Source organism: Porites lutea, chromosome 4 (assembly GCF_958299795.1).
Source record: "Porites lutea chromosome 4, jaPorLute2.1, whole genome shotgun sequence".
In the NCBI taxonomy this organism is placed as follows: Eukaryota; Metazoa; Cnidaria; class Anthozoa; order Scleractinia; family Poritidae; genus Porites; species Porites lutea.
In genome coordinates, this window is record NC_133204.1 from 17545781 (window position 1) to 17555780 (window position 10000).

Genomic DNA, 10000 nt, shown 5'->3' on the forward strand with positions numbered 1-10000 from the left:
CAAATCTTGGTGGCAAGAAACAAAGAAATAAGCGATGGATATATGGCCTACTTGTTAACGCAAGAGACGTGTGCCATTGAACAAAACAGTTCAAATCGAGATGGAAAAAAGGAAGACAGGAAAGAAGTGGTGACTGAGGTTTCGATGAAGTTATGTTTGGTTTTTGTTTGCCAGGACGTTATTCTCTGGTCTTTATCGATGACGGACATCAATGAAAACTATCTTTTTGGTATAAATGCAGGAGCGATCGAGTGGAGTACGCTCAAAATTTCAACTTGTTACTCGGCAGACTCGGTAAGCCAGCCACATTTCATTTCAGCGAGTAATTTTCCTATTTCTTATCTTTGGCTGTTAGGAGTTTTAACTTCATGTTCCATAATATTTTAAAAGTGAAGAATACATAAATAAATAAAATGATGGCCTTCTTAAACGGATCTAGACTCACAGTTAATGATTCGAAACAGAAGCTTGCCGTGTTCAGTCCTGACACAAACATTGCCTTAAAAGTTTAACCTAGTAAAATGTGAGCTTTATACCACTTTTTTACCAAGAGCTCTCCGAGATAATGCCGTAAAGGAGACCAGGCAAATAGCAAGCCATAAGATTCACACACTAGAGCTTCTAGTTTTGATAAAATTATTTTATTTCGCAATGACAAAGAAATCAAAAGATTTTAAATTTGCACTAAATTTGCTAAGCTCTGCCAACGTACCTCTAACAATTCACTCCTAAGCGACGGAATTAATATCATCCAAAGGAAGTTGTAAATACAGACATACATAGATATGTGTAAAATGTCACTAACATGAATGAATGAGTCTCGTGAATGAATCTTTCACCCGCTCTCGACTTGACCTGTTTTGAGTAATGGCGGAGGTCTCTTCCGTTGACAAGTAGGCCATATATCCGTCGCTTATTTCTTTTTTTCTTGCCACCAATATCTGTTTTTACTTCTGTTTTACAGAATTGCAGTGAGCTGGCTTTCGTATTTGGTTTCAGCGTGAAGTTTGGGCCAACATGTTTGCCAATTTTCGCCAGCCATCATCCACTTGTCGAGCTTCTGAGGCTTCGGCAACCTACAAAATCATCCTGTTTCCTTGAAGATATACGCGTCCCTTTTGATTGCAAACAGCAAATCAGTACGAAACATTAAAAGCAGAAGACGTCCCACGTCATTGTATTTAAAAAGACGTCCATACAAAGTTATTTTAGGTGGAATCCGTGCTAAACACTCTGCAAGTTCACTGAAAGTCTTCATTTGCAATTTTTGTTTACCCTCCAACGCCTCGCTTTCATGACTAGGCACCAGTTTTTTCCCGCGTGTCCGCCATTTGTGAATACGGTGTATGCGTCAGGTAAGAAGTAGTGAAGATGTATTCACAACTGTCCATTAAATTGTCATCTATCCCAGCCAATAAATTGTGCGACCCAAATATTGAGCCAGAGGCATTTATGGAGTATTTCAATTCATGCAAAATCTCACACAAAAGCTGCCCTTCATCATTCCCTACAGTTCTCATTGGAGCATTGCATTCAGTTATAGTAGGTTGAGCCATGTAAGGACCTTCTTTGCAAGAGGACGGGGAACAATCACACTTTTCAGTGCACACGTCACAACAGTCATGTAATGGGGAAACTTTTTCATGCTTCGCCAAAATCTCATGTCTGCATTTGGTTTCTGGATTGTTGGTGAATGCTTTCATGTTATCATCATAATGCGCCAAATGATAGGACTTCAAATACAATATACCGTAGCTTTTCCTCCCATCTCATCCTGCCCGCCCGATTTCCTGAATGTATTCTTCTATGGTATCAGGTATGCCAAAATGGCATACTCTTTGTACATTTGGGATATTTACCCCCATTCCTAGGGCTGTGGTAGCAACCTCTACCCTAACTGGACCATCCGTGGGAACAAAATTATCTAAGGCCTTTGTTTTCAAAGTCTCAGGTTACATGGTAATGATGGAGATTCTCCATCAACAACACTGTCCAGCATAGAATATAATTCTCCACAATAATTTATTGACTGACAGTATGTTATTGTTTTGCGCGTTTTATTTTTTCTGTCTTGAGTTCTTCTGTCAGCCGAGAAAATGTTATTTCCAACTCCTCTTCTTGAGAAAGTTTTCGCATTGACATTTTTATATTGTTTTATCAGGTGACTTACTAATTAAAAGTACATTTTTCGTGTACACAGTCTTGATAATTAGCTTTCTTGTTTTCTTGCTGCTGTTGTACTTTAGTAGCCTGTGTAAGCATGGGGGTTTTGTCGAGCTGGGTGCACGAGCGGCAGAGCCACAAAATTTGCACGCAAAGCGTGCAAGAACAAGCGGCGCAGCCATGAGAGAAATAAAAACCGCCTGCCCTGATTCGAGGGGTTTTGACTGCCACCCCCATCACCTCATTTTGAAACCCGGGGTGACAACTTGTCTGGTTTCAATTTCCACAGTCAATCATAGGCTTGATAGTAATATGAAACTTCGCGTGAAAGTGTGGCATGTTTGGCAAGAAATCAAATCAAGTCCTCATGCTCTTTTGTCTTTTTCAATGGCTATGCAGGGCGATACCCCGAAAAACCTTGCCAATGTTCAACGGGCTTGGAAAGAGAGAAGGATAACTCGGCTGTGATGAAAGTTGATGACCATTCTGGTAGATTCAAGCAGCTTTTGCCAAGAACAATTTCATCGCCAGATTGAAGTCCTCAAGGCAGAAAAGGGAAAAAAGCAACTGGACAAAAATCATCAGCGAAAAAATCTTTAAGTTTTTAAGATATTTCGAACTCTGTGGTTAACACTAACAGTGATCACAATAAACTCTCCACTTTAAACACAACAGACGACTCACCTCAGGAAGCTGGCGAACTTTTTCTCTCATATCTAAACATGGAAGACTTACTTGAAAGTTCAAGCACCGAAGCTAAAGTTGTAATTGTAAACCTGGGTGGTCGCATTGAAACGTTCAGCTCGTTTCGTGATAAAATGAAATCGATCATAGTAAACCTGTGCAGAAAAACATTGAAAACGGTTGCGAATTTGACATTCGAGCACCCGAATATTCACGAAGAGTTGCCGGATCCTCTGAGAAGAACCGTCAGCAAAGAATTCCAGGAATATTATAACAATGCCACAGATTCAGTTTTGAAAAAGTCAAGATGTAACACAAATAACACAGCTAGCGTTCGAATCACTTTACTAAAACTAGCACAACAGTAACACGAGTCGTAGGTCTCCTAAACTGCGCATGTCCGACCCAACTCGGGCTCAGGCCCCACGCTACACTACCCCCTCCCCCATAAGGTCCCAGGTACAAGAGAGAATTTTTAACTTAAGCATGCAAATGTTCCTACAAAGTTCAAGGGCCAGGTTGGATAAACAACAACTGTTCTAACATAGTCTCGTAGCCAGACAGGCTCCCGTCGCTCACGTCTCGGCCTCGCAGCATAACACGGTTTACGACAAAGTTCATCACTCACTGGAGAAACCTCAGATTGACACGGCAAGTCAGCAGATTGAGGGGATGTACTTAATGTACCACTAGATTCACCACTAGATTCACGCTCCGGGGAGGGATGAGAAACCTCTGTGACTGTAGCAACTGGATTTTCCAGCCATTCCAATTCGACATCTCCAGAGTCAACTAAGCTTCCTCGAGACGGTTGCTGCCCGTCCCTCAGGTTCTCCGCTTGTGGCGTATCTTACGTATGGCTGGGAGAGGTTAACTGTGAGGGCTTCTCGCGGATTTCTGGTGGCGAAAAGCATGGCTTCAGATAATTGAAGTGGACCACCTTCCTCTGACGACGTTTTCCTGGCTTCGGCCTCTCCTCTTCAATGCGATAGGTAACATCAGAAAGAGCTTTCACCACCTTCCAAGGACCACACCAGGGCTTGAGGAATTTCTTTCTTCTCGTCCTGGTTCGGTTTCTATACCAAACCCGGTCTCCTACACAGAACTGCTGACCATGGCACTTGGTGTCATAATAAGCTTTCTGGGACTTCTGCGCTCGCTTGAGGTTCTCTCTCACTATCTGTTCCGTCTCTTCCAATTGCTGCTTCTGCTCAACAACATAACCGGGGTATGTCTGTGTCGACCCTTGGGAAGGTGTTGTCTCGAACCTAAGGAGAGCATCCAATGGCAGAATAGCTTCCCTGCCGAACATTGAGCGGTAAGGGGTAATTCCAGTCGACTCATGCACGCTAGTGTTGTAAGCAAGAACTGCTTTTGGCACAAAGTCCGCCCAGTCCCGGCGATGGTCAGAAATCAGCTTACTAAGGGTCTTCACCAGAGATTTGTTCAGTCTCTCTACCTGCCCATCCCCTTGGGGATGGTACGGCGTTGTCCTTGTTTTCGCTGCGTCAATTAAATCGCACAGTCCTTTGAAGACAGCTCCATCCACATTGGCTCCCTGATCAGAATGCAAACCCTCGAAACACCCGAAACGGCATATGTATTCATCCATCACCTTCTTCGCCAGCGTGACTGCTGAGGTGTTTCTCACTGGGAAGGCTTGAGCAAACTTAGTAAAATGATCAGAGACCACCAGCAACCACTCATGGCCAGAGGTAGATCTTGGTGTGGGGTCTACGATGTCTATTGCGACCCGTTGTAGGGGGTGCCCTGCCTTAATGTTTATAAGGGGTGCTTTTGGAAGCTTGCAAGGGTCGTTGACTTCAGCACATGGGATACACCTTCTAACGTGCATTTCGACATCTTCCCGCATGCCGTGCCAATAAAATCTCCTCCGCACTTTTTCTAGAGTCTTCGAGACGCCAAGGTGGCCTGCTGAAGGATCGTTATGCAAGGCGCACAACACTTGTGACACGACGCTCTCGGGCAAGCAGATTTGATGATAAATCTCTTGGCCTGTCACTTCGTGTTCCCAACGTCTAAACACCAGACCGTTCCTGAGAAACAGCCTTCCCCATTGTGACCAGTATGACAAAAGTTTGCGCCCCCCTCCTTCCACATCGCCTCTAGCAGGTCTGACACCAGTTTCAAGCCACCTCACAACTTGCGACAGGACAGGATCTTGGTTTTGGGCTGCACGTATACGTTCTCTCGACAAGGGTTCCATATTCACAGACTGAATCAGGGTGGCGTCCCTCTCTACCTTAACCGATGCACCCTCGTCCCAGGGAAGGCGGGACAGTCCATCTGCATTGCCGTGCAACTGACCCTGACGATGTTCCACCTCGAAATCAAAGTCACTAAGCCTTTCAAGCCACCTAGCCACCTGGCCTCTAGGGTTTTTAAGGTTCCGTAGCCACTGCAGAGCACTATGGTCAGTCCTGACCCGAAAACATCGCCCGTAAAGGAATGTCTCGAAGTGCTCCGTTCCCCACACGAGGGCCAACAGTTCCTTCCGGGTGGTACTATAGTTCCTTTCAGCCTTTGATAGAGCGCGTGCTGCGTATGCTATTACACGTTCTTTCCCACATTGAACCTGCGACAACACCGCCCCCAGCCCACTGTCACTGGCATCACTGTCCAGGATGAACGGTATGTCTAGCTGGGGAAAAGCCAGGATGGGAGCACTCGACAATCTGTGCTTGATGACCCGGAAAGCTTCCTTGCACTCAGCTGTCCATCTGAAACGGTCCCCCTTTTGACAAGCACGGTGCAAAGGGGATGCAATGTGGGCGTAGTTTGGCACAAATTGTCTGTAGTAACCAGCCGTCCCCAAGAACGCTCTCAGCTGACTCTCATCAACTGGCTCCGGCCACTCCTTTATGACTCATTTTCTCTGGATCAGTAGATATGCCCTCCCGTGACACGACGTGACCTAACACAACCACCTGTTCACACAAAAGCTTGCATTTCCTGGGGTTAATCTTCAAGCCTGCTTCTGTCAAGCGTGACAACACAAGTGACAGTCTCTCCCTATGCTCCTGTAGTGTTCGACCAAAGACAATGATATCATCTAGATACACTAGACAGTCTGACCAGCATAAACCCTTCAAGATAAGGTACATAGCCCTCATAAAACACGCAGGTGCATTCGTAAGGCCAAAACTTAGTTTGCGGAATTGGTAAAGACCATCCGGAGTTGCGAATGCCGTCTTTTCCCGATCTTCCTCTGCCACATCAATTTGCCAATATCCCCTAAGGAGGTCGACATGAGAAAACCACTGTGCCCCAGATAAACTCTCCAATATGTCATCACACCGAGGAAGCAGGTACAAGTCTCGCTTGGTTACCGAGTTAAGAGCGCGGTAGTCCACACAGAAACGTTGACTGCCGTCAGGTTTCGCTACTAAAACCACCGAAGAGGACCAAGGGGAATCGGACGGTTCTATAATCTCTGCTTCGAGCATTTCATCCACTTGGTTGCGCATTTCTTGCCTTTTGTGAAAGAGAACTCTTCGCGGCGGTACCTGGATTGGCTTGGCAGAGCCTGTGTCGATGGTATGTTGTACGCCCTTCGCAGTACCTAAATCCCACGGCCCCTTTGAAAGGCAGTCAGCATAAGTGGACAACACCTCATAATGCCTAAGTTTTTCCTCTTCCGGGACCAAATCGCTGCTGATAGGGATCATCTCTTCTACCAATGAACTGTGAACGTCAGTGTCCCTCACAAAAACCGCACTACATTGTTTAGCTTCCAATCCAACCTCAACATCTTCCTTTGACGCCATAGGGGGTACCACCTTGTAGCCCACACCCACATTGGTTTCCTCCTGTGATCCCTCCTCGCCAGCTAATGGGTAGAGGTCCCCTATACTGCTACACCTGTAAATCTTGAGGGGCTTGTTAAGGTAATTGAACACACGAACTGGGATTCGACCTCCTTTCACAGTCACGGCCGTCCGAAAGGCCCCAGCTGAATATCTTTCTGAAAACTTGTCCGCTGGTTCCAGTACACCCATACATTCGTCTAAGTCATCTACCCCTTGGACCTCACAAGGTATGTCTGCGACCATATTTGGAGATAATGTGACGGTTTCGGCCACAGCGATCCTGTAAACTCTATCAAGGCATCCGAAAACCATTTTGTTGGGTCCCTCCTTGCTGTAGACAGTGTTAGTGTCAAAGTTAATAATACATTTGTGAGTTGTTAGGAAATCTACACCAATCAACACTTGCTGTGCCAAGCCTCGGCACACCAGCACTTTATGCTTAGCCCTGATTGCGCCCAGCTGAATTGTTACTTCTGTTTCTCCAACCACATCAAGTGGCATGTTATTAGCTCCCAGGACAGGCTTCAGTGCGGACTCAAGTTTGTTTATATGTGTCTTAGAGCGACTGTACAGGTCTTCACTGATAATTGTTGCTTCTGCACCTGTGTCTAATAAGGCTTGAGACTTAACACCATTGACATCACAAGGCAAAAATGCTCCCTTTGGATTCTCGGGCGGGGTCACTTTTGACTGCGCCCCGCCCATCTCCTGTTTCCCTGGTCGGGACGGACTTGATGTGGACAGTCACGAATAAAATGAGTCGGGCTACCGCATTTAAAACATGCTCTGGGGCCTTGTCCAGATTCTAAACTTTCATTCCTACCTTGCCTCCCTTGAGGAATATTCTTGAGCTTCTCTAAGATTTCAGCTTGCTGCTGAAAAAGCTCCTTAGCCCACGCTGGGGGTTCTTGGGTGCCTTGTTGGGAGCCAAACCTTTCCTGCTCCCCAGATGTTGAAGACAGTACTCAAGCACTTCCCTTGTTTAGCACTCTTTGATTTGATTCATATCGCTGAGCTGCCGCTAGGGCCTCATCCAAAGTATTGGGCCCTAAATCCAACACCTTCTCTCGCAATATAATAGGGGTTAAAGCACCCACGAAAAAATATCTGGCCGTGCGATTGAGTATATCTGGGGGGTCATCCTGATAGGCCAGCTCCACAAGACAAGAAATGTCGCACCTCAGTTGATGTAGATCTTCGTCACGACGTCTTAATTTAGCTCGTAGAGTGGAAATATGTACCTGACGAGATTCCTTAGGATGAAATCGATCTGTCAGAGCGCGTTCAACGGCCGTCCACATAGCTGTTTGTTCGGCAGTCAGGCTGTAATAGGTCTGTTCGGCAAGGCCTTTCAGGTACGCAGGTAATATTTGACATTGAAGCTCAGGACTCCACTTGTTAAGGGCTGCAATACTTTTAAATTTCCGTATCCAAACCACCCAACTTTCGCCGGACGTCGCAGAGAAGCTCTCCGGTTTGATGCGAAGCGGGTTTTCTGGCGACGTGGTCGGTAAACTGCCGCTTGCACCAGCCTTACTTTCACTTTTCTTTCCAAGTTTTGCCTCGAGGAGCGCCACTTTCTCTTCCAAAGCTTTCACAGTATCTTCCATGGCAAAAAATCCCACCGCTGCCACCAAATGTAACACAAATAACACAGCTAGCGTTCGAATCACTTTACTAAAACTAGCACAACAGTAACACGAGTCGTAGGTCTCCTAAACTGCGCATGTCCGACCCAACTCAGGCTCAGGCCCCACGCTACAAAGAGCCGACAATCTGGCCTCATTTTCGAATAAAGTTTTGGTTCATGAGGCGGATGTGTGGTGTCCATTCTGGATGAATTGTGTCAGGTGCGTGTAAAGTGTGAGATTCTTCACAACTGGATGTCAAGAAAATCAAGGCAATGGCCTTGATAACATCAGTTGCTGTTAGAGGAAGAAACAAGACCATGTCAGAAGTCACATACCTTATTTCTGCACTTCTGTTTCACAGTGGAGTCAAGCATGAAGATCTGCGAATTCTAACTAAACTTGGGAGTCTGCATGTCTGCAGATATGATTGTACAATTCCAGAGGAAGATGGGTGAGTGCTGTGAATCAAAAGTAGGTCATTGGAAGAGGGAGATTGAAAAGGCGAAAGTTGCTCGCCTGTTGCTGAATGAAGTTCGAGAAAAGCAGGTTGGCAATCACAGGGACGATGTGATGTGTGTTGACATCGACTGTTCAGAAGAAACCATCAGGAAATATGATTTCTTCAAGCCGGTTGCTTTCCAATTCTGCCAGGAGCACATTAACCGCTTCTCGGGTGAACAGGATATCATCACAGACCAGGAGTTAGGAGCAGCAGCAGCTGAAATTGCCAAAATTCAGCTCCCTTACTGTAGGTATATTATTAATTTTATAAACTGCAAATAAATAATCAGGAGCTGCACCCGACGATTTTTTTGGTAAAATATGTTTTCGGAGGACCAAAAATGGCCTGGCTTAAAATTATTTTTAGCTAATGTGGAAGGCTAAAAATAACTTGATGACCGTTCCATTCACGTACAGTTTTGGAACAAATAATTTTCTGCTTTTCTTTTTGCATTTTAATTCCCCGGGTTACACTATTTTTCGCAGAAAAAAGAACTCGTAATCTCGTGAAACCTAAAGTTACGTTAAATAACATCTGAAATTTTCGGGGAAATACATTGAAGCCCATGTAATTTCAAAAAGACTCGGGTTGCTATTGGAAGACCAAACAAACACAAATTTTTTTAGCGCTGCTTTTAGATCTATAGCCTAAAAAAAATGTTTTTCAGTACATTTAGGATGAAACCGTCGTTGGGTACCCTGAAAGATTAAATGATTATTTATCAAATAGGTTTTTAGAAGTTTTAATAACTAAATTTCGGAGACGCACACAACGGTTCAGAGGTGTACTTAGTCCTTTTTTTATTTTTTTTTCTCTTGGAATTATCAGAGGAATGAAAAAATAATAATCATCTTGGCAAACAAAATTTGTAATCTTTAAAGAAACAAGTAAAATTTAAAACTGGAGGTTGGTTGGCAACAATACAGTTTTTATGGTCAATGCCAGGATCCTGAGTGTTGAGAGCAGCAACTGCTCTATTCATTGGACCCAGCAGTATGCTATTCTGAACCGTGTCAATGAGGTGGCATTGGACACAAAAAGACCAAGAAAACCCCTTAAAGAATTGCAGTTACTTGATCTGCTTCCCGCCCAGCAAGTTTGGAACACCTCAAACAAAGATGGGCAGTGTTGGTGAGCAGGATTATAAGCAAGTACCTCACAAAGTTCTATCCATTCAGGGATGTAGTTAT